Source organism: Pleurodeles waltl, chromosome 10 (assembly GCF_031143425.1).
Source record: "Pleurodeles waltl isolate 20211129_DDA chromosome 10, aPleWal1.hap1.20221129, whole genome shotgun sequence".
Taxonomy (NCBI): Eukaryota; Metazoa; Chordata; class Amphibia; order Caudata; family Salamandridae; genus Pleurodeles; species Pleurodeles waltl.
In genome coordinates this window covers 34,747,037-34,766,940 of record NC_090449.1, presented here as the reverse complement: position 1 = coordinate 34,766,940, position 19,904 = coordinate 34,747,037, and the positions used below count along the sequence as shown (strand labels likewise).

The following is a 19,904-nucleotide window of genomic DNA, read 5'->3' as shown; positions in this document are numbered from 1 at the left end:
GTCAGCCTGTCGGGATCGGAGATCCTGGCGGGGTTGGCAGGTCTGCATGCCAACTTCATAATGTGGCAGTCAGACCGCCACAGCCCCGGCAGTCCAACAGTCACCACAAGCAGCCTTGTAATCTGACCCACAGTCTCTTTCAGAAAACCCTGAATTATCTACCCTAGTGTCCACTTGCTGTATTCTGAATTGTTTACTTTTCAGAAATAGTTTTTCTGGGTTCCCCCATAAAGTTTCACTTGTTTCCACCACAAATTCCAAGTAAGTAGTATGCACTAAAAATAGGAAAAAAATCGACTACCACTTAAACAAAAAAATGCAACTCAACCTGTCCCTGAAGGCTGGGAAGAAGATGATCTTAGTACATAGTGAATCTTTTGTTTATGGCATTTTTAGAAGAAAAAAAACATGTACTTTCTTGCACAGCACATTTTTCCTATCTAAAAAATGTTGCCTGCTTTTGGCTCTTTTTCTTGGTTCCCTACAGGGGGATCCACAAATCTTGGGTACCTCTAGAGTACCTAATGTGTGTGAAAATAAGGATGCAAATTTGGCCTAGATACATTCTGCAGTTATGAAGGCTAAGTGCAAACTCCCTCAAACATCCAAACAAGCACTGGCAATTCCAAATGGTCTGCCTTTTATATCATTGATGGGTTTAGGACCCCATTAAGGCCTCAAACGTGCACTCTGTCACTCATCTTTCCACTCGAGAATCCTTTCATAAAACCCAACTCATACTTGATTTCTCCCTCTGGCACAACCACAAAGAAACACACACGAACTGATCAACATATGCAAGATAAATTTAAATATTACAAGTTGAAAAAATAAAACATGCAGCCGTTGAAAGCGCAGTGGGCCTATGCTTGCAATAACAAAACTAAACATAGCACCAGGTGCCCGTCATGCAGTGATATTGTACATAGTCTATTGCTGCTCTAATGTTCTGGCATGGCCGCCACATTTAAAATCAATATGTTGGCCATCTTGGAATGGTTAAACAACGATATACTGTGGAAAACAGCACTCTATAATGGTTGCTTGGCTTAGAGGAAGTGGCTACTGAAGATGAAAAAAGTAACTTGTTAGCACTGCCTTGCAAGCTGTAGTATCATATTAGTTTCACAATAAGTCCCACATTTATACTTTTTTAGTGCTGCATTTGCGCCGCTTTTTTATGCAAAAATGGCGCTAACTTACAAAATACAATTGTATTTTGCAAGTTTGCGCCGCTTTTGCATCATGAAATTACCCAAATGCAGTGCTAAAAAAGTATAACTATGGGCCTAAGTGAGTTAGACCTTTTGGCTTTGACATAATATTTCATAATAAACAGATCAAACCTATGGAATCTAGCATAACTTTTACCAATGAACCGATAAATCTTATTTCCTGTACCTTTGGCTTGACACCATAACTAACACCGGCCTATTCAGGTAAATATACATTAGTAAATCAATATACAACACTTCTGAATACAGCCTTGCAAGAATCATCACAGTGAAACTCAAAGGGTTTGTGAGGGTGGGGGCCAGCATCAAAAACCCTTGCCTACTACGGTAATCTGTGGGATACAATGTAACAAAATGGCTGTTTATAGCCTCTAACACCATCTGATACCAACCCACTATAAAAGGTCCACTGGCCTTAACAAAAGCTTGTCTGGATGAATAAGCTAGGCCAGCACCCTTTGTCATAACTTTTCATAATAAGGAGATCAGACCTATGCCATCAGTTATACCATTTCCCAGTGCTACAGTCAGGCATATAGCTTGTCACCATAACCAACGCAGGCCTACAGTACTGAGCAGAAGGTTTTTCACAACGCAACCATCAGATGCAGCCACAAAAGTTCAAAGGTAAACAAGATTACAGTTGCCTGAGCATGGGTTGGACTGGGCGAAAATGGACCCTGGTGCCAAAATAAAAGTGGCCTCCCATCATTAGTTAAGTACAAAGCTTAAAAAAAGACGCTCATGTTTGCAAATTGGGAAAGTTTTGATCTTGTAAAGACATTGCAAAACTGTTTTGCAAGGCATGGAAGACTGCATGGATTTGAGCTTGCTGCAGGCAAAGTTTGTTTTAGTATCAGGGAAATCAATAGTAAACATGAGTCAAGCAGACCATAAAACAGGAGAGCAAACAGCAAAAAACAACAAACAACAAAAAAATGGCCCACACAGTGACCTATCTGACTAGCCTGTCAGGCACAGTCCAGTTGCCCTATACGCCAGCCTGACCCATGGCCAAGCACAGTACTATCTCTCCTAAGAGGACCCAACAAGGCAACTCACAGAAAAAAACCTTCTCTGTCCAAGGTTTGCCACAAGGAGTTACCAACAAAAAAAACCTTGTCTACTACAATCTGTTGGATTCTATTTACCAAAATCCTTCTCTGGAGGCTCCATATAGAGCAGAGGTCTCCAAACTATGTAATGCCGCGCCCCCCCAGTTGAAAAATAAAAATAATTGGGCCCCCCTCAGAATTTTTCACAATTATTTTATAAACATGGCAATGTTTAAATATGTCTAAACCTATTTAAACATTGCAGTTAGGTACGGTTACCTTTTTAAAACTGCAATAACATCCTCCTGCTTAAAATAAAGGCCTGTTATCTGTATAATATTTATTTTGGCCAGAATCTGGGGCCCCCCCTGGGATCACTTCAGGCCCCCCAGTTTGAAGACCTCTGATATAGAGTAATAACAGTCTGTCAATGGATTCATCTTAATGTGCGCTTCTCACAATAAATGTCAGGCCTACTGCCTTTATCATAACATTTCATAATAATGGCCATGATCACAGGGCTGCCACTATTACCAACTCAGCCCAATGGAACAGAGTATAAGCTTTGCCAGATGCCAAAAAGTGCAATGCAAGCACTCTTTTCATGGGAATCACGCAAAATCATCCGAATCAAATCCTGTACTCAAGGGAACGAACATGGGTGGAGCCTAAGCCCCAGGGACGGGTCCTGTGGAGCAAAGTGGCAGGTCGGGTGGGCACTAAACAAACACTACAAATTAAAAAAAAAAAAAAAAAAAATACTTGACTCGCGGCGCCACCCCTCTGTCTTCACTCACTGCAGGCAGAAGCTCCCAGCATGCCCTGCGGCCAATCCTAACGCTGCCCTCATGCTACTAGCAGCATGAGAGCAGCGTTAGGATTGGCCCGAGCACCCTGGCTTGGTGCTCCTAGGCAGAAAGGGAGCCTGGGCCTGCCGCATCCAACCCAGCAACACAGTGCCGGGTTGGAGACAGCTCAGTGCGCATGTGTGTTTGGCCGTCCTGAGAAAGCTGGCCAAACACACATGCGCACTGAGGGGAGTGCACGCTGCTTGAACAATCTTTTTTATTTTTCAGTTTGCTGCTGCTGGGGGGAGGGTGGCGACGCTCTGCTACTAACCACTCTTTATGTAGCACTCAGAAAGTTATTTTTCGGTTGGTTGCTCACATGAGGTCAGGTGAGAGGAGTCTTGTGTAGGTGCCAGGGGTGAGTGTGTGTTTATGAGCGCGTGTATGTAAGTTTGAAAGTAAGTGTGTGTGTGTGTGAGAGAGAGAGAGAGAGAGTTGAGGTGAAAGGGCGTGTGACGTCAATTCCGCTACTGCTCGCAATTCGGCGAGTTGACGTCCATGCTGGTGTCGTGAGCATCTTTAAATAAAGACTGAAGCAGGCGGTGAATGCTGTCCTCTCGTCACAAGCAGTGTGGACCAATCACAGTTTGTGGGCAGGAGAGCTGGGACGTGTCAATATTTGTACAACATTACCATCTGCATAAACCGCAGCGTGCACAAGGACACGTGGTGTTAAAAAGTCAAGAATTGCAATATTTAGAAACGCGGGACACACTTTTTTTTTTTTAACACTACGCAGTTCGTAAATGTTGGCCACTTTTATTTGACCCCTGGGCATATTTTTAGTACCCCAATCCGCCCCTGCCTTTCTCTGTACCCCAGGGGTGCACGCACCCCAGCTTCCCACGCAGACGCCCCTCCCTGACTGAAGGCTGGAGCCAGGCAGGCCCCCAGACTCCCTCCGTGGGGTGAGCCCAAGCAGGCTTGGTGATCAGTTCACGTCGTTTCAGCATCCCGTGATGCACTGCGGCCTCTAAATAAGTTATTGGCGCTATGGGACCGCTTCAAAGCGCTGATAAAAGGTTTTAGGAGTGAGGAGACGGCGGCAGGGTAGCCCCCATTCTATCTTGAGAACTCCCCGCCAGTGCCCCTCAATACGAGTGTCCCTTTCACGGAGACCTGTGGCGTTTGCAAGCATGCTCTCAGGGACGTTTGCAAGGCGTCTACAGTGGAGCGAGAGATGGGCGGGGAGGCTTGTCATTGGTCACTCAGGGAACTTCCTCAAAGTCAGGGAGACTTGCGAGCTATCGGTGCCGGCGTTGTCGGGCACAGAGATGCCATTGGTCACTCAGGGAACTCCCTCAAACTCAGGGAGACTTGCGAACTAGACTGCCGGTGTTTTGGGGCACATAGATGCCATTGGTCACTCCGGGGATCTCCCTCAAAGTCAGGGAGGCTTGCGAGCTATGGTGGGGGCGGTGTTGTCAGGCACAGAGATGCCATTGGTCACTCAGGGAACTCCCTCAAACTCAGGGAGACTTGCGAGCTATGGGGGCCGGGCTTATGGCACAGAGGCACCATTGGTCACTCAAAGAGTCTCCCTCGGAGTGAGGGAGCCTTGTGCAGCCCCCACTCCTGCAACTATACTCCCGTGCCCTCACGACTCGTACCCGGCAGGGGCACCCGACCCACGGTGCAAGATGCCCCTCTCCCTAATGCCAGCCCGTTTATTCACACTCAGGAAACCCCCCTCATTTTCTGCTGCCCTCCCCCTGCTCAACATTTGCTTAAAAGTTATGATCTGTGCGGGGGTGTACTCACCTCCCCCGCAGGGTGCAGCGCCTGTGCCACAGACGGGACCTCGGCTCACTCTCTCCCCCTCGCAGTGCGAGAGCAGGAAGGGACAGAGGGCGCCGAACAAGGAGGTCTTTATAGTCCGCCAGCCCCAGGGGTGGGAGGGAGGGAGGAGAGAAAGAGGAGGCCTGGAGCGGAAGAGGCCAACAAACTCTTCTCTTGGCACCGGGAGCTGCAGCCCAGGCCAGTGTGTGGCTCCGGCGCACTGCCAGAGGGGGGCCCCGCAGGGGTAGACTGGGGCCCTGTGGCCCATGCACCATAGGAGGCCCCGCAGGTGCAGACTGGGGCCCCGAGGCCCATGCACCAGAGGAGGCCCCGCAGAGAAAGACTGGGGCCCCGAGGCCCATGCACCAGAGGAGGCCCCGCAGGGGCAGACTGGGGCCCCGAGGCCCATGCACCAGAGGGGGCCCCCACTGGGGCCCCTAGGCCCGTGCACCAGAGGAGGTCCCGCAGGGAAAGACTTGGGCCCCTAGGCCCATGCACCAGAGGAGGTCCCGCAGGGAAAGACTTGGGCCCCTAGGCCCATGCACCAGAGGAGGCCCTGCAGGGGCAGACTGGGGCCCCGAGGCCCGTGCACCAGAGGAGGCCCCGCAGGGGCAGACTGGGCCCCCGAGGCCCGTGCACCAGAGGAGGCCCCGCAGGGGCAGACTGGGCCCCCGAGGCCCGTGCACCAGAGGAGGCCCTGTAGGGGCAGACTGGGGCCCCGAGGCCCATGCACCAGAGGAAGCCCTGCAGGGGCAGACTGTGGCCCTCGAGGCCCATGCACCAGAGGAGGTCACGGGAGATAAATTCAGTGCAGGGCTTGAGGGAGTTCCATCAGGGGCAGACTGCAAGAGACACTGTAGAAATGTTTTGTGAGGCATGGAAGACAGCATGGATTAGAGCTTGCAGCAGCCAATGTTTGTTTAATAACAGGAACAGTAACATTAAGAACCGGCCCGGCACTGGCATAGCTCCCGAGGTTTCAGATTGCTTGTGTGTGTCATTTTCATAATCTCAGTGTAATTATGAGTGACGTTTCAAAGGCTACGAGTGACACTTCCCCCGAGCAAAATCAAGCCATGAAGACGAGAGAAACGTATAAATATCAGAAATGATACCCATCTGAGCAACGAGAAAGATCTTAACAAACATATGATTAACATGTTCCAGACCTGTTGGCTTTGCCAATGCTTGTACGTAGTATCAGATCCATGAGTAACATGCATTGACAAAGTCAATAGGTCTCGGCAATGGGCGACCTATTGCCTTTGACAAGGGGAGGGATGGTGAACGGAAGTGCAGTGGGGGGTGAACGGAAGGCCGGGTGGGGAGTGTCAGCTGCAGCGCTGAGGGCGGATCACGGATGGGACAGAGGGCCTGTATTTGGACCCGAAAGCTAGTTGCACTGCGGGACCAAGAGCTCTCGGGTCACTGAAGCCATGGAAAGAGTTGTAAAATCCAGGCATGAAGGAAGGCGGGCGGGGATGAGATGAGACAGGGGCGGTGGAGGTAAAGAAGAAAGGACGAGTGGGTGGATGGCAGGGAAAAGAAGCAACAGTGGACAGGGATTTGCATGGCAAGCAAAAAACAGGTAGAAAGGCACAGAGGGCAAGAAAGCAGCAGAAAAGCACAAACAGCGGGCTAAAAACTAGCAGAAAGGCACAAACGGAGGGCAAGAAACAAGAAGAAAGGCACAAACGGAGGGCAAGAAACAAGCAGAAAGGCAGATACAGAGGGCAAGAAATAAGCATAAAACAAGCAAAAAGTCACAAGGCAAGAAATGAGCAGAAAGGCACAAACAAGGCAAACAAACATCAGAAAGGCACAAACAGGGCAAGAAGTGAGCGGAAAACATGCCGGATAGCAGAAACAGAGAGCAAGAAAAATTAGAAAGACACACAGGGCAAGAAATAGGTAGAAAGGCACAAAGTGCAAGAACTAGCAGAAAGGCACAGAGTGCAAGAAACTAGCAGAAAGGCACAGAGTGCAAGAAACTAGCAGAAAGGCACAAACAGAAGTCAAGAAACAAGCAGAAAGGCTCAGAGGAATACACAAACAGAAATGCTGAAACTGAGGTCAAGAATCGATCAGAAAGGCAGAAATAGATGGTATGAAAGGAGCATATAACGAGCATAAAGGCAGAAATAGAAGTCAAGAAACTAGCACAATGGCAGAAACAGAATGGCACAAACTGAAGAATAAACAAGCAGAAAGGCAGAAACAGGTGCAGAAACGAGCAGAAAGGCAGATACGGACGTCACGAAAGGAGAATTAAAGCGAGCAGAAAGGCAGAAATAGAAGTCAAGAAAAGAGCAGAATGGCACAAACAGAAGGCAAAAAACAAACAGAAAACAGGCAGAGAGGCACAAAAAAAGAAAGCAGCCATACGAAAACCCAAGCGTCAGGAACAATACTATTCCTAATGTGAGACAGGACCGGTCAGCCATTGAAAACAAAATGAAAAAGTAGTCCCAAAAAATGGCTAAAAACATGGACGGTGTCAACATTAACTGTAGTTGGCCAGTACTCTTGGGGAGGGCTAAACACTGGAAAAGGCATGATGTATGCATGTCCTTGACAAACAGATGCTGCAAAATAGATAGACGATGGTGGCAGCAAATGGGAAGGCTGTGGGTGGACTGAAGCCCACGATGTAGACGCAGCATTCTCGGTTCCGACACATGCATGTCAAGAGAAGAGACCTAAAAACAATGATTTTGTTGTGAATAAATAGAAATGAAAATGTTTAAATTCTGACAATATTAGAGCAACTGTTAGAAATGGGGTCTCTAGTTGGCAGTCGGTTTGAACCCTGTCCAAGTAGGGACCCTCACTCTAGTTAGGATAGAGGAGATACCCGCTCAGATAACCCCTGCTCACCCCCTTGGTAGCTTGGCACAAGCAATCAGGCTTATCTCAGAAGCAATGTGTAAAGCATTTGCACATAACACATAGTAATATAGTAAAAACACTACAAAAGGACACCTCACCAGTTTTAGAAAAATAGACAATATTTATCTGTGTAAAACAAGACCAAAATGATAAAAATCCAACATACAGTAATGAAAATATGAATTGTGTAAGATTTATCTTAAAAATACAGTTCCTTGAAGTAGATAGCTCCACCTGGGGCGATCACAGCGTCGTGATCAACAAAACCAACAGATCAGGCCGGCTGCAGCGCCACGGGCCAGCTATGGTGTTGGGAAGACCGGCAAACAGTAACTTTGGATTTGCAGGGCGTCGTGATCCTCGCGGTGAGCGCCAGAGAGAGGCGCCTGTTCCGGAGTCAGTGCGTGAGTCATCGGGCCCTTGAAGTCACATGCATTACAGATCGGGCTAAGAAAGTCAGAAGCAATGGAGTGAGGGCTGCAGTGTGAAGCCGGATGTTGCAACGTGCTGTGCCCATAGGTCACGGTGTAGGCAGCGGCTCGGTGACGGCATCCAGAGGCATCGGTGAGACCAGGGCTGCGGTGTGAAGTGGGGCGGTGTGATGTGTGGTGTCCACAGGTCACAGTACAGGCAGTGGCGTCGTCGTTGCTGAAGCGCTGTCGTCGGTAAGCCCAAGCCAGCGGTGTGGGACGGGACGGTGCTTCGTGACCCTCATGAGAGGTGTCCACAGGCCACGGTGCAGGGAGGGATGCCTGGTGACAAACTGGAGTCAATGGTGCTGGTGGACAGGGGCTATGGAACGGGACGGTGCTTCGTGCTCCTCACTAGCGGTATCCACAGGCCATGGTTCAGGCCGCAGCCGCGTCGTCAGCAGGAGTGGCGACATCGGGGATGCCCAGGCTGCAGTGTGAGCAGGCGATGCCGAGTGCGGGCCCAGAGGTCGCGGTGCAAGCAGCAGCTCAGTGAAGTCGTCTGATGGCTGTGTCCGTGAGCCCAGGGTCGCGGTGCGAAGTGGGGCAATGCGACTCCGTGCGGCGTCAGCTGGTCTCGGTGCAGGCCAGCGTCTTTGGCGCGTCGCTGTGGTTTTTCTTCTTGTACAGCAAGAACACACAGGTCCTATTGCTGCAGGTAGAGGAAACTGAAGTCTTTGGTGTCCCTGAGACTTCCAACAGGAGGCAAGCTCTACTCCAAGCCCTTTGAGAACTTTCTCAAGCAGGATACACAGCAAAGTTCACCCTTTGCACTCTTTTCAGACAGAAACAGCAACTGCAGTCCAGTCCAGCAAAGCAACACAGCAAAGGGACAGTACTCCTCCTCCAGCTCTTCAGCTCTTCTCCTTGCAGAGGTTCCTCTTGGTTCCAGAAAGATTCTAAAAGTCTGGGGTTTTGGGTGTTCTTCTTATACCCCTTTCTGTCTTTGAAGTTGGCAAACTTCACAGCAAAGTCTCAAGTGTTTGCAATATCCTTCCTTGTCCAGGCCAGGCCCCAGACACACACCAGGGGTTGGAGACTGCATTGTGTGAGGGCAGGCACAGTCCTTTCAGGTGTGAGTGACCACTCCTCCCCTCCATCCTAGCAGAGACGGCTCATCAGGATATGCAGGCTACACCCAAGCCCCCTTTGTGTCACTGTCTAGAGAGAGGTGCAAAAGAGCCCAACTGTCAAACTGACCCAGACAGACAATTCCCAAACAGGCAGAGTAACTAAATGGTTTAAGCAAGAAAATGGCTATTTTCTAAAAGTGGCATTTTCAAACAGACAATTTAAAAACCAACTTCACTAAAAGATGTATTTTTAAATTGTGAGTTCAGTGACCCTAAACTCCACATTTTTATCTGCTCTCAAAGGGAATCTGCGCTTTAGGGATATTCAAAGGCAGCCCCCATGTTAACCTATGAGAGAGATAGGCCTTGCACAGTGAAAACCGAATTTGGCAGTATTTCACTGTTAGGACATGTAACACACGTCAGTACATGTCCCGCCTTTAACATACACTGCACCCTGCCCATGGTGCTACCTAGGGCCTACTTTAGGGGTGCCTTACATGTATGAAAAGGGAAGGTCCAGGCCTGGCAAGTGGGTACACTTGGCAAGACGAATTGGCAGTTTAAAACTGCACACACAGACACTGCAGTGGCAGGTCTGAGCCATGTTTACAGGGCTACTAATGTGGGTGGGAACCAGTGCTGCAGGCCCACTAGTAGCATTTGACTTACAGGCCCTTGGCACATCTGGTGCACTTTACCAGGGACTTATCAGTAAATCAAATATGCCAATCATGGATAAACCAATCAACAATACAATTTACAGAAAACATATGCACTTTACCACTGTTTAGCAGTGTTAAAGTGCCCAGAGTCCTAAAGTCAAAAAACACTGGTCAGAAAAAGTAGTAGGAAGGAGGCAAAAAGACTGGGAATAACCCTGCAAAAAAGGCCAGGTGCAACAGCGACAATTGTGTGCAACATTAGCATTTTAGTGCCATTGTCCGGAGAACAGCACTAAAATGCATTAGTGTAACACCTGATGAGTGGTGACTGGGAGTGGTTCCTGTGACAGAGGGATGAAGGTGTGTTCAAAGTGAGCTGGGGGTCAGATCTACTGCCTCTGAATAGTCTGCTCTGTTCTTTTCCATAGGTGTTTGTTTGGTCTGTGTTGTCTCCTCTTATATGTCCTACCACCTTTCAGCTTCATCTGCCACAAACTGTACGAACTCAGGGCAACATTAAACACCCAGTCATCCATCTATGCATTCATTCACCCAAACCTTTATCGATGCACTTATCTCTTCATGCACTCACTAACTCATATATAAGCATCTGTTTTCTCATCTACTTACTCACTTGTTTGTCCATTCATGCACTCTTCTTACTTTATTCATCTATTGATCTGTTCATGCACTTAATAATCACTGCACACGCCTGTTCCTTGGTAAACAGATTCTTCTACTCATCCACTGAGCGGCAGACCCTGAAGCAGAGATCTGGCTCAAGACCAGGGTTCAAGTCCCGCTTCGGCAGGTCTTGGGCTCAATTCCCTTGGACCAGATAATTCTCGCCTCGGTGCCTAATCTAATTAATGTGTCCCACTCTGCAACTCTGGGCAATAGCTTGCTTAATCTCCACCACGGCCCCAACAGCGCTTGGATGCCTGGCTTCACCCTGGGGGTGCCCAGGGAGTGGGCACCTCACAGGGAAAAGCCAGGAGGGGTTCCACAGCGGTATGAGTACAGCGCCTTGAGACCCTAACGGGTGAGTAGTGCGCTATACAAGTGCAAATTTACATTTACATTATGTAGCACTCCTTCATATATGGATCCATGCCCTCAGCCACGCTTTCATCCATCCATGCACACAGACACACTTACCTCATCCACTCTTGCAAACACTCAACTATGCATTCAACCACCCATGAATGTGCTAACGTACCCATCAATGCACAACCATTAATACATTCACACATCCCCCTCAAAGACACTTGCATGCACAAACTCAGCAAAAAATGAAAAATGTATGGCCTTTGTTAATGCGCGCATTATTTTCATAGTTATTTCGCAAATCACTGCGATCGCGCTTCTTTGCGCTTCTTTTGAAGTGCTTGCTACTAAGGGCCAGATGTAGGTAGAAAGCAAATTGCGAGTTGCAAATTGCGAGTCCTTCCGACTCTCAATTTGCTGTGCAGAACGGTGTCTCAGACACCTTCTGCGACTCGCTATGGGGTCGCAAAGACCCACCTCATTAATATTCATGAGGTGGGTCGCAGTTTGCGACCCCATAGCGAGTCTGGGCACTCACGGGGATGGTGGCCTGCTGGAGACAGCAGACCACCATTTCCGTGACTGCTTTTCAATAAAGCAGTGTTTTTTTCTATCTACAGCCCGTTTTCCTTAAAGGAAAACAAGCTGCAAATAGAAAAAATTACCGAAACCTTTTGTTTCGGTTTTTTTCAGAGTAGGCAGTGGTCCATAGGACAGCTGCCTGCTCTGAAAAAATAATTTTGTGATCATTCACAAAGGCGAAGGGGTCCCATGGGGACCCCTTCCCGTTTGCGAATGAGTTACCATCCACTTCAAGTGGATGGTAACTGCGAGTTGAATACATCGCGGTGCGACTCGCAAATAGGAAGGGAACACCCCTTCCTATTTGCGAGTCGGAAACACATTTTGCGAGTCAGTTCCGACTCGCAAAATGTGTTTCTACATCGCGTGCAGGCATTAGCGCCTCGCAAACGGCATTTTTTGCCATTTGCGAGGCGCTAATGTCTTGCTACATTTGGCCCTCAGCCACGAATCTGTTGTTGCATGTAGCACAGGGGAGCAGGACGTGCATGCACCCCTCGGTCACCTTCATATCACCGTCAAACGGTTTGCAGGCTTGGAGGGCCCGGGATGGAGACCAAGCACTCGGAGCCCTCCAGCCCCAGCTCGGGGTCCTACAAATACTCCTACTTCTGACATAAAAGTGGGGAAGAAGAGCGGCGTCTGTGTCAGGAGTCCTGTGCCCAGCTTAGCAGCTCCAACATTAAATGACTCACAATACAACCTTCTGTGAGCACCTTCACAGGGGTTACCAGTCCACAACTTGTGCAACCAGAAGCCAGGCAACCCGAGCCCCGCCGGCCCCGAATTGTTAGAAGATCACGAGAGCTGCAGAACGGGGCTCGGCTTGAAGTTGGTGATAAAATCACTTCCTGTGAGACCAGTGCCTGTAGAGTTTGTTTATGATCTGTGAGCATTTATAAGGAGAATTAAAGAAGACAGAGCACACGCATCTGGCCAGTACAGCGCACTCGTTCTTTAAATGCAGCTGCTGGAAGAACGTGCCTTGTGATGTGTTTCAAGGCGCTGTAAGGCTCGACTAATGCATTTTAGTGAAGTGACGTGGACATCAGCACTAAAATGCGTTAGTCTCACCCCTGATGCGTGGTACGAGGACGGTCTGCGGCAGACAATTGAAAACAGGCACACAAACAGCCAAAAAAACAGCCCACTCCACCATAGACCACTCTACTACCCTATACAGCCAGTCCAGCTTTGATGGCCCTCATTAAGGGCATCTTACATGCAAAACCATGACTCATTCAGGATCTGACAAAATATGATCACATCACCCCCATCTTGATGAAATCCCATTGGCCCCCTTTGCCAACAATTCAGCTGCCAGGAAACCATCAGAGTGGTGACTAAGAAGAGTAAACAAGCATTGGCAAAGCAATGTAAGACCCATTGGCTTTGGCAATGTGTTTTAGCCATGTTGTACACCAGTGTGTCTGCTGTTTAGCATGACTCAAAGTTAGCGGCGCAGTGCGTGGTGGAGTAGACGGGTAGATTTGGGTAGAGTAGAGCAGATTTGGTTAGAGTGGAGTGGGGTAGAATGGGGTAGGTTGTAGTGGAGTAGGGTGGGATAGATTGGGGTAGAGTTGAGTGGGTAGATTGGAATAGATTGTGGTAGATTGGAGTGGGATACATTAAGGTGAGGTAGATCGGAGTAAGGTAGATTGGAATGGAGTGGGGGTGGATTGGAGAGGGGGATTGATTTCAGGGGAGTGTGGTAGATTGGGATAGACTGCAGTGGGGAAGATTGAGGTAGAGTGGAGTTGGATAGATTGGAGTGGAGAAGGGTAGACTGGGGAACAGTGGACAGATTGTGGTAGATTGGAGAATATTGGGTAGAATGGATTATGTTAGAATGGAGTAGGGGTGATTGGGGTGGGTCGAATTGAAATGGAGTGGAGGTGGGGTGTATTTCAGGGGAGTGGGTTAGGTTTGAGTGGAGTGGGGTAGATTGGGATAGGCTGGAGTGAAGTAGATTGGGTAGAGTAGGATAGATTGGAGTGGGGAACGGTAGACTTGGGAAGAGTGGACAGATTGTGGTAGATTGGAGTGGAGTTGGGTACATTGGAGTGGGGTGCATTGGAGTAGTGTAGATTGGAGTAGAGTAGATTGGAAAGATTAGAGTAGCATAGTTTTGAATCAAGTGGGGTAGACTGGAGTAGAGTGGGGTAGACTGGGTGGGGTATTGTAGACTGGAGTAGAGTGGGGGTAGACTGGGTGAGGTAGTGTAGATTGGAGTAGAGTGGGGTAGACTGGAGTAGAGTGGGGTAGACTGGAGTAGAGTGGGGTAGACTGGGTGGGGTAGTGTAGATTGGAGTAAAGTGGTGTAGACTGGGTGGGGTAGTGTAGATTGGAGTGGAGGGGGGTAGACTGGAGTAGAGTTGAGTAGACTGGGTGGGGTAGTGTAGAGTGGAGTGGTGTAGGGTGAGACTGGAGTAGAGTGGGGTAGACTGCGTGGGGTAGTGTAGGTTGGAGTAGAGTGGGGTAGACTGGTTGGGGTAGTGTAGGTTGGAGTAGAGTGGAGTAGACTGGGTGGGGTAGTGTAGGTTGGAGTAGACTGGAGTAGAGTGGGGTAAACTGGGTGGGGTAGTGTAGATTGGAGTAGAGTGGGGTAGACTGGGTGGGGTAGTGTAGATTGGAGTGGAGTAGACTGGAGTAGAGTTGAGTAGACTGGGTGGGGTAGTGTAGAGTGGAGTGGTGTAGACTGGGTAGCGTAGGTTGGAGTAGAGTGGGGTAGACTGGAGTACAGTTGAGTAGACTGGGTGAGGTAGTGTAGAGTGGAGTAGAGTGGGGTAGACTGGGCGAGGTAGTGTAGATTGGAGTTGGGTAGACTGGAGTAGAGTGGGGTAGACTGGAGTAGAGTGGGGTAGACGAGTTGGGTGGGGTATTGTAGACTGGAGTAGACTGGGTGAGGTAGTGTGGATTGGAGTAGAGTGGGGCAGACTGAGTGGGGTAGACTGGAGTAAATTGGGGTAGACTGGTTGGGGTAGTGTAGACTGGAGTAGAGTGGGGTAGACTGGAGTAGAGTGGGGTAGACTGGGTGGGTTGGTGTAGGTTGGAGTACAGTGGGGTAGACTGGGTGGGGTAGTGCAGGTTGGAGTAGAGTGGGGTAGACTGGGTGGGGTAGTGCAGGTTGGAGTAGAGTGGGGTAGACTGGAGTAGAGTGGGGTAGACTGGGTGGGGTAGTGTAGGTTGGAGTAGAGTGGGGTAGACTGGAGTAGAGTTGAGTAGACTGGGTGGGGTAGTGTAGATTGGAGTAAAGTGGTGTAGACTGGGTGGGGTAGTGTAGAGTGGAGTGGTGTGGGGTCAGACTGGAGTAGAGTGGGGTAGGCTGGAGTAGATTGGGATAGACTGGGTGGGGTAGTGTAGACTGGAGTAGAGTGGGGTAGACTGGAGTAGAGTGGGGTAGTGTAGGTTGGAGTAGAGTGGGGTAGACTGGGTGGGTTAGTGTAGGTTGGAGTAGAGTGGAGTAGACTGGGCGGGGTAGGGTAGGTTGGAGTACAGTGGGGCAGACTGAGTGGGGTAGACTGGAGTAGAGTGGAGTAGAGTGGGGTAGACTGGAGTAGATTGGGATAGACTGGGTGGGGTAGTGTAGACTGGAGTAGAGTGGGGTAGTGTAGGTTGGAGTAGAGTGGGGTAGACTGGGTGGGTTAGTGTAGGTTGGAGTAGAGTGGAGTAGACTGGGTGGGGTAGTGTAGGTTGGAGTACAGTGGGGTAGTGCAGGTTGGAGTAGAGTGGGGTAGACTGGGTGGGGTAGTGTAGGTTGGAGTAGACTGGGTGGGGTAGTATAGGTTGGAGTACAGTGGGGTAGACTGGACTAGAGTGGGGTAGACTGGGTGGGGTAGTGTAGATTGGAGTGAAGTTGACTGGAGTAGAGTTGAGTAGACTGGGTGGGGTAGTGTAGATTGGAGTGGGGTAGACTGGAGTAGAGTGGGGTAGACTGGAGTAGAGTGGGGTAGTGTAGATTGGAGTACAGTGGGGTAGACTGGAGTAGAGTGGGGTAGACTGGGTGAGGTAGTGTAGAGTGGGGTAGACTGGAGTAGAGTTGAGTTGAGTAGACTGGGTGGGGTAGTGTAGATTGGAGTAAAGTGGTGTAGACTGGGTGGGGTAGTGTAGAGTGGGGTGGGGTATACTGGAGTAGAGTTGAGTAGACTGGGTGGGGTAGTGTAGAGTGGAGTGGTGTAGGGTGAGACTGGAGTAGAGTGGGGTAGACTGCGTGGGGTAGTGTAGGTTGGAGTAGAGTGGAGTAGACTGGGTGGGGTAGTGTAGGTTGGAGTAGAGTGGGGTAGACTGGAGTAGAGTGGGGTAGACTGGGTGGGGTAGTGTAGATTGGAGTGGAGTAGACTGGAGTAGAGTTGAGTAGACTGGGTGGGGTAGTGTAGAGTGGAGTGGGGTAGACTGGGTGGGGTAGTGTAGGTTGGAGTACAGTGGGGTAGACTGGAGTAGAGTGGGGTAGACTGGGTGGGGTAGTGTAGGTTGGAGTAGAGTGGGGTAGACTGGAGTAGAGTCGAGTAGACTGGGTGAGGTAGGGTAGAGTAGAGTGGGGTAGACTGGAGTAGAGTTGAGTATACTGGGTGGGGTAGTGTAGATTGGAGTAAAGTGGTGTAGACTGGGTGGGGTAGTGTAGAGTGGAGTGGTGTGGGGTGAGACTGGAGTAGAGTGGGGTAGACTGGAGTAGATTGGGATAGACTGGGTGGGGTAGTGTAGACTGGAGTAGAGTGGGGTAGTGTAGGTTGGAGTAGAGTGGGGTAGACTGGGTGGGTTAGTGTAGGTTGGAGTAGAGTGGAGTAGACTGGGTGGGGTAGTGTAGGTTGGAGTACAGTGGGGCAGACTGAGTGGGGTAGACTGGAGTAGAGTGGGGTAGACTGGAGTAGATTGGGATAGACTGGGTGGGGTAGTGTAGACTGGAGTAGAGTGGGGTAGACTGGAGTAGAGTGGGGTAGTGTAGGTTGGAGTAGAGTGGGGTAGACTGGGTGGGTTAGTGTAGGTTGGAGTAGAGTGGAGTAGACTGGGTGGGGTAGTGTAGGTTGGAGTACAGTGGGGTAGACTGGGTGAGGTAGTGCAGGTTGGAGTAGAGTGGGGTAGACTGGGTGGGGTAGTGTAGGTTGGAGTAGACTGGGTGGGGTAGTATAGGTTGGAGTACAGTGGGGTAGACTGGACTAGAGTGGGGTAGACTGGGTGGGGTAGTGTAGATTGGAGTGGAGTTGACTGGAGTAGAGTGGAGTAGACTGGGGTAGACTGGACTAGAGTGGGGTAGACTGGGTGGGGTAGTGTAGATTGGAGTGGAGTTGACTGGAGTAGAGTGGAGTAGACTGGGTGGGGTAGTGTAGATTGGAGTGGGGTAGACTGGAGTAGAGTGGGGTAGACTGGGTGGGGTAGTGTAGATTGGAGTACAGTGGGGTAGACTGGAGTAGAGTGGGGTAGACTGGGTGAGGTAGTGTAGAGTGGGGTAGACTGGAGTAGAGTTGAGTAGACTGGGTGGGGTAGTGTAGATTGGAGTAAAGTGGTGTAGACTGGGTGGGGTAGTGTAGATTGGAGTGGGGTGGGGTATACTGGAGTAGAGTTGAGTAGACTGGGTGGGGTAGTGTAGAGTGGAGTGGTGTAGGGTGAGACTGGAGTAGAGTGGGGTAGACTGCGTGGGGTAGTGTAGGTTGGAGTAGAGTGGAGTAGACTGGGTGGGGTAGTGTAGGTTGGAGTAGAGTGGGGTAGACTGGAGTAGAGTGGGGTAGACTGGGTGGGGTAGTGTAGAGTGGAGTGGGGTAGACTGGGTGGGGTAGCGTAGGTTGGAGTAGAGTGGGGTTGACTGGAGTAGAGTTGAGTAGACTGGGTGAGGTAGTGTAGAGTGGAGTAGAGTGGGGTAGACTGGAGTAGAGTTGAGTAGACTGGGTGAGGTAGTGTAGAGTGGAGTAGAGTGGGGTAGACTGGAGTAGAGTTGAGTAGACTGGGTGAGGTAGTGTAGAGTGGAGTAGAGTGGGGTAGACTGGGCGAGGTAGTGTAGATTGGAGTGGGGTAGACGAGTAGAGTGGGGTAGACTGGAGTAGAGTGGGGTATTGTAGACTGGAGTAGACTGCGGTAGACTGGGTGAGGTAGTGTGGATTGGAGTAGAGTGGGGTAGACTGGAATAGAGTGGGGCAGACTGGAGTAGAGTGGGGTAGACTGGGTGGGGTAGTGTAGGTTGGAGTAGAGTGGGGTAGACTGGAGTAGAGTTGAGTAGACTGGGTGGGGTAGTGTAGATTGGAGTGGGGTGGGGTATACTGGAGTAGAGTTGAGTAGACTGGGTGGGGTAGTGTAGAGTGGAGTGGTGTAGGGTGAGACTGGAGTAGAGTGGGGTAGACTGCGTTGGGTAGTGTAGGTTGGAGTAGAGTGGGGTAGACTGGTTGGAGTAGAGTGGAGTAGACTGGGTGGGGTAGTGTAGGTTGGAGTAGAGTGGGGTAGACTGGAGTAGAGTGGGGTAAACTGGGTGGGGTAGTGTAGATTGGAGTAGAGTGGGGTAGACTGGGTGGGGTAGTGTAGAGTGGAGTAGACTGGAGTAGAGTTGAGTAGACTGGGTGGGGTAGTGTAGAGTGGAGTGGGGTAGACTGGGTGGGGTAGCGTAGGTTGGAGTAGAGTGGGGTAGACTGGAGTAGAGTTGAGTAGACTGGGTGAGGTAGTGTAGAGTGGAGTAGAGTGGGGTAGACTGGAGAAGAGTTGAGTAGACTGGGTGAGGTAGTGTAGAGTGGAGTAGAGTGGGGTAGACTGGGCGAGGTAGTGTAGATTGGAGTGGGGTAGACTGGAGTAGAGTGGGGTATTGTAGACTGGAGTAGAGTGGGGTAGACTGGAGTAGACTGGGTGAGGTAGTGTAGATTGGAGTCGAGTGGGGTAGACTGGAGTAGAGTGGGGTAGACTGGGTGGGGTAGTGTAGACTGGAGTAGAGTGGGGTAGACTGGGTGGGTTAGTGTAGGTTGGAGTACAGTGGGGTAGACTGGGTGGGTAGTGCAGGTTGGAGTAGAGTGGGGTAGACTGGGTGGGGTAGTGTAGGTTGGAGTACAGTGGGGTAGACTGGAGTAGAGTGGGGTAGACTGGGTGGGGTAGTGTAGATTGGAGTGGAGTGTGGTAGACTGGGTGGGGTAGTATAGGTTAGAGTAGAGTGGGGTAGACTGGAGTAGAGTGGAGTAGACTGGGTGGGGGTAGTGTAGATTGGAGTGGAGTGGAGTGGGGTAGACTGGGTGGAGTAGTGTAGGTTTGAGTAGAGTGGGGTTGATTTGGGTGGAGTAGATTGGGGCAGACTGCAGTGCAGTGGTAGAGTGTAAAGTAGAGTGGAGTAGTGTAAGGTGGAATAGTGTAAAGTAGAGTGTAGTAGTGCAAAGTGGAGTGGTGCAAAGTAGAGTGGAGGAGTGTAAATTAGAGCGTAGTAGTGTAGAGTGGTGTAAAGTGGAGTAAAGTTGAGTTGATTAGTGTAAAGTAGAGTGGTGTAAAGTAGAGTGTAGTAGTGTAGTGTAAAATAGAGTGGAGTAAAGTTGAGTTGAGTAGTGTAATGCAAAGTGTAGTAGTGCGTAGTATGCATGGAGTGGTTTCTCACTGCCATTACAGACAACACATTTTCAATTGAAAACAACCATTACATGTGCTCCACATACAGTTGTTTTTGCCATAAATGATAATGTGTGTCGTCCCCTAGGTGGCATTTTCTTGCCGATCAGTGCCCCAGACTTCGGGACACCCTCCAGCCTGACGGCGACCAACAAGGCACCCCTCCCCTCCTTCTAGCGCCTGTAAAGCGCGCCTCCCTGAGAGGCAGGGAAGGCCAAGCTCAGAGGCTGGGGGGGGGGGGGTTCATGTGTCTGCCTCCCTCCTCCCCCCCCCCCCCCCCCCCCCCAATCCCCGCCCTAGCCTGGGGCAGCCAGTCCAGTGGCGTAACGAAACTGGAAGCCCCCCCCCCCCCCCCCCCCCCCCCCCCCGCACAGAATTTGCGCCCCTCAGGACTCACGCAGGCCAGGGGCTGTGCTGAAGAGGTCCCTGGAACTCAGGAGTCCTTGTTACGCCCCTGAGCTTATTGGAATGAGGCTCACGATTCAGTAACTTTCTTTCAGGTTCAGAAGTTTTTGTTCTGCGGGGAAGGGGGAGGGAGGCGCAGAATGGGTAAGCACAGGACCAACTGAGGGTCAGGTGACAGGCGCTGTTGGGGTATCTGCCCCCAAGAAACCCAACACACGCGCGCGCTCCTCCTGGGGGGCGGTGCCAATAAGCCCTGCACGCAGAGAGGGTTGGGCAGTGGAGGGAGGCAGTGA

At 50.4% G+C, this 19,904-nt stretch overlaps 1 protein-coding gene across 5 annotated transcripts in view; it reads right to left on the bottom strand.

Annotated features, from left to right (window-relative positions):
• The window catches only part of LOC138260995 (catechol O-methyltransferase-like), a 97,341-nt gene that overhangs the window by 40,281 nt on the left and 37,156 nt on the right, over nucleotides 1–19,904 (bottom strand). The window contains exon 1 of one of the 5 annotated variants that reach the window (XM_069209579.1): nucleotides 4,900–5,016. The exons of 3 other annotated variants lie outside the window; for them this stretch is intronic. The gene's annotated coding sequence lies outside the window, so the exon portion shown is untranslated. Of the gene's footprint in view, nucleotides 1–4,899; nucleotides 5,017–19,904 lie in introns of those variants that run through there. One more of the 5 variants, XM_069209583.1, reaches the window with a different exon arrangement.